Source organism: Lynx rufus, unplaced genomic scaffold (genome assembly GCF_022079265.1).
Source record: "Lynx rufus isolate CCGP_SWC_20201006 ecotype Redwood Valley unplaced genomic scaffold, mLynRuf1.p SCAF_7, whole genome shotgun sequence".
Classification (NCBI taxonomy): Eukaryota; Metazoa; Chordata; class Mammalia; order Carnivora; family Felidae; genus Lynx; species Lynx rufus.
This window is the reverse complement of record NW_025814889.1, coordinates 75418875-75423471: the sequence shown is the minus strand read 5'-3', so window position 1 is coordinate 75423471 and position 4597 is coordinate 75418875. Positions and strand designations below refer to the sequence as shown.

At 40.0% G+C, this 4597-nt stretch overlaps 1 pseudogene; it reads right to left on the bottom strand.

The window, feature by feature from the left end:
- Positions 1 to 291: 291 nt before the first annotated feature.
- LOC124502392 (olfactory receptor 8S1-like) lies at positions 292 to 1237 on the bottom strand (annotated as a pseudogene).
- Positions 1238 to 4597: the final 3360 nt, after the last annotated feature.

The following is a 4597-nucleotide window of genomic DNA, read 5'->3' as shown; positions in this document are numbered from 1 at the left end:
TATATGAAAATAAATGAGAAATATCGATGAACATGTTCTAAGCAAAATTTTATAGTGTTACATGAATATTTAATCAATTATTTTTTTTTGCTTTCAAGTAGGACTGACCTAAATGATCCACCATATAATAGGTCTTTGTTTTTTTTCTTAATCCTTTCTGATTAATTTTGCCAAACTGGACATCATGAACTGTCAGGAAGTACCCCTTAATGTCAACTCACTCGATGTTTTGCCACATATTTTTATTATAATTACCCATAAACCTCTCTCTTTATTCTGCCACCGGAAACATTATAAATACTTCCCCAGTGTTCTCTGCAGAGCATCCTTCACCTCCTTATTTTTTGGTCTGCAGATGAGAGGATTCAGCATGGGAGTGATCACACCATACTGCAGAGATCAGATCCAGAGTGGGGGGTGGATTCTGAAGTTGGAATGAAATAATGAAGAAGACCTGAGCCATAGAACAAGATCGTTGTGGTAAGGTGGAGGAGCAGGTGGAAAAAGCTTTGCTTCTGCCAGAGGTAGAGGTGATGCTCAGGATGGTGGAGATAATGTGGGCATAAGAGATGAAGATTGACAGGGAAGTTACAAGGCCATGTGGGAGGAAAGAGCAGAATATGACAAAGAGGTTTGTAGAAACATCTGAGTAAGAGAGAAGGAAGAGAGAGGGCAGCTCACAGCTGTAGTGTGGGCTGGTATGGTTATCACAGAAGTCCATTTTCATTGCCAAAGGGACATTAATGAGTGTGTCCAGAATGCCCAGGTTCCATGAACCCTACACTAGCTGCAAATACCACTGTTTACTCATCACCTGGCCATTGAGCAGTGGGTGGCAGATGGCAACATAGTGGTCATAAGCCATCTCTGAGAGTAGGCAAACTTCAGTCCCTGCCATGATAGATACAAAGAAGACCTGAGGCAGGCAGCCCTCTTCTGAGATGGTTTTCTTCTTAGAAAGGAGATGGTTTTCTTCTTAGAAAGGAGGTTTTCCAACATCTTGGGCACAGTGACAAGGGAAACAGAGGTCTAAGAAAGAGAGGAAACTTAGGAAGAAGTACATGAGGCTGTGGAGGTAAGAATCAGCCTTGGTCACCAGCATCATTGTCAGATTCCCTATTAGGGTCAGGAGATAAATCACCAAGCAAAGCACAAAGAGCAGAGTCTGAATGTGGGGGTCAGCAGATAGTTCAAGCAAGATAAACTCTGTGATGGTGGTGTGGTTCCCCAAGGCCATTTAAAAAGGATGGCCCCTAAATATGATTATGAAAAGCATGGCAATGAAGTTTCTATTTTCCTCCAACCAATTTTCATATTGCTTTGATTCTCTTGTAATATCATAAACATTCAGAAAATATGTCTTAACTTCCATCATGGGCCAAGTTTTGTGTCAGTCACATGGAACATAAAGAATAAGATTGGCTTTTGGGATGAGCACTGGATGTTGTATGGAAACCAATTTGTCAATAAACTTCATAAAAAAAAAAAAGAATAAGATTGGATGCCTACATTTTAAAATGTCATAGTTGAGGGGCGCCTGGGTGGCTCAGTTGGTTGAGCATCCAACTTCAGCTCAGGTAATGATCTCACAGCTTGTGAGTTCAAGCCCCGCGTCAGGCTTGTGCTGACAGCTTGGAGCCTGAAGCCTGCTTCGAATTCTGTGCCTCCCTCTCTCTCTGCCCTAACCCACTCACATTCTGTCTCTGTCTCTCTCAAAAATAAATAAACATTTAAAAAAATGTCATAGTTGAAAGAAGAATACAAAATAAAGACAAGCAATTAAATCAATATGAGTAACTGAAATGGGAACTTTAAGTTTGATTAAGAGAGAAGTCATTAATGTCATCTAATTTAAGGTAAAGGAAGAAAAATTTAAGGATAAGTATGATTTCTCTAGGAAGTCATGGAAAGGAAGGACATTTAACTGGAAGATCAGGATTGAGAAGTAGAAAGGCATATTTAGTAAAACGTGGGCATTTCTTAATAGTTAAGAGTTTAGAATATGGGTAGATAATAGTGCAGTGACTAAGGATGTAGGGTCCTGTGTCAGACTAAAATCAAATCCCGGCTCCACATTGTGCATGTTACATAACTGTCCTTGTCTTCTGTTTCCTTGCTGAAAATTAGGATAACAATATACCTCTGTTAGAGTTGTTAGGAGAATTAAATGTGATAACATATGTTAAGTGCATTTTAAAAACCTGTACACTATTTCTTAATGTACTGTCATCGTTATTTGAGATTACAATTGTGGCCTAAAACAAATAATATCCTCATGCAGAATTATCCCCTATCAGAGTTAAAGTTATTTTTGCCACTACTGCTCCTGTTCCTTACTGAAAGGAGTATAATAAAGTTATTTTGAAATCACTAAAGATAGATATTCTCCTTTTTCCATCTCCCGCCTGAAAGAGTTTGGGATTTGGAATCACATTGAAATGTTCAAGGGTTAAAGACCTTAAAGTTACTGAGGGCAATGTTACTCAGAACAAAAAAGCAGCCAGACTTGAGAGATGCCAAAGGAGAGAGAAGGTGAACTTGTGGCCCCAGAAAGAAATCGCTTTCTGGGATGGTTGTGTGCTCCATGAACGGCCAGACCTCCAGGCAAATAAGGAAGAGGTCATATAAAGGAGTACCTTGCCAGTGTCCATGGCATAGATCACTCACTCAGACAAGGCAGAAAAGAGGTAAAGTAGGGACAGAATTTCAGGAGCCCATGATCCTAGAACTCTGAGAGCTTGGCAGGACTTCTAAATTATTCTGGAATTACCACAAGAAGAGATTCTTTCTAAATAACTTTCCTCTGTCCATTTAAAAAATTTTTTTTAACATTTTTATTTTTATTTTTGAGACAGAGAGAGACACAGCATGAACGGGGTAGGGGCAGAGAGAGAGGGAGACACAGAATCAGAAGCAGGCTCCAGGCTCTGAGCCATCAGCCCAGATCCCGACGCGGGGTTCGAACTCGCAGACCACAAGATCTTGACCTGAGCTGAAGTCGGACGCTTAACCGACTGAGCCACCCAGGCGCCCCTCCTCTGTCCGTTTTAAGAAGGCTTCTTAAAGAGGGGAATAGAGCATTCAGTCATGCACATATTTAGATTTATCCTTTGACATTCATCCTGAGACACTTCCCAATACTCTAGTACCAACACCTTTCACTGTACCTTGACTTTGCCCAAACACTCAGGTTTGGTTTACAAAAATACTCTGCCTGTTTGAACATTGGATGTTATCCATCAGTTCTAGCATTGGTCAGATGTGTTAGAATTGGATCTTTGGGTCACTCGTAGGACTTATACAGTGGCTGAGTGTATTTCCTCTTCCAGCCATTCCTTTGTTGCCCTGGTCCCAATAAGTTCAAAACCTGACCAAGGTTAACTTTGAGTGCTTACTTTTCAACTGATCAGCCATCAACACATCCCTGTTCCATTTCCAATACCCAAATGCATGTTACCTGTACATCTTCTTCAACAGACGGTCTACTCCCTGATGTGGCTATAGGGCTTGTGTTTGATTCAACTTTTAAGAATGAAAAATGAGGGGTGCCTGGGTGGCGCAGTCGGTTAAGCGTCCGACTTCAGCCAGGTCACGATCTCGCGGTCCGGGAGTTCGAGCCCCGCGTCAGGCTCTGGGCTGATGGCTCAGAGCCTGGAGCCTGTTTCCGATTCTGTGTCTCCCTCTCTCTCTGCCCCTCCCCCGTTCATGCTCTGTCTCTCTCTGTCCCAAAAATAAATAAACGTTGAAAAAAAAAAAAGAATGAAAAATGATTGGGAGAAGGCACTTTTTTTATACCTGGTTTTATGACTGAGGTTATAAAATTCTACTGATAATTTTTTTTTCATATTCTTCACTATTAGAGTGAAATAGCTACAGGGAGTTTTTTTCTTTCGAATTGTCTGAAACACAATCACCCTGCCACCTCTTCATTTGTTCCTCTGTTTTCCAAAAACCTTGTCTCAGCCATATATAAAATACTTTGGTCCAAGTAATCCTCAAAGCTGCTTAGTTTAGGTACCTTGAGGATTGACTACCAGGCAACAGTAGCCCAGAGAATGGTTGATGCAATGCCAATTATTCCCTGTAGTCAGAACTTGAAGGTTTTATAGTAAAGAGTACCAATGGGGTTCCCTTAAGTGTGGCATTTAGAACTTCTAGGTTGAAGCAAAGACCAAAACTGTCAGATGTGAACTCTTGATAGGGAAGTTCACAGGGGACAGAAAAGGCAATGGTTTTTTTTTAACTGTCTTCCTTGTAAAAAACAAATATTTTTCACTTGACACTCTAAAGCAATTTCACCCAGGTAAATCTGCTGTGTACATGTGAGTTGAAGATAAAATGAGTAAAAAATTATAATAAAGGAAAGAAATCTCATAACTAGTCATTTGTCCAAACTGCCCAGTCAACTTTTTCTGGTGTGATTAACCCATATATATGAATCCATATATACTTTAGCCACATGATGGCTATATAACAATTTTCATGCTTAGTGATTAAGATTTCATTTAAGCAAGCATTTACTTATTGAATGTATCATGTATTGAGTCAATATATTATGATAAATCATAATGCCCACTTATTTATGATATACTATAAT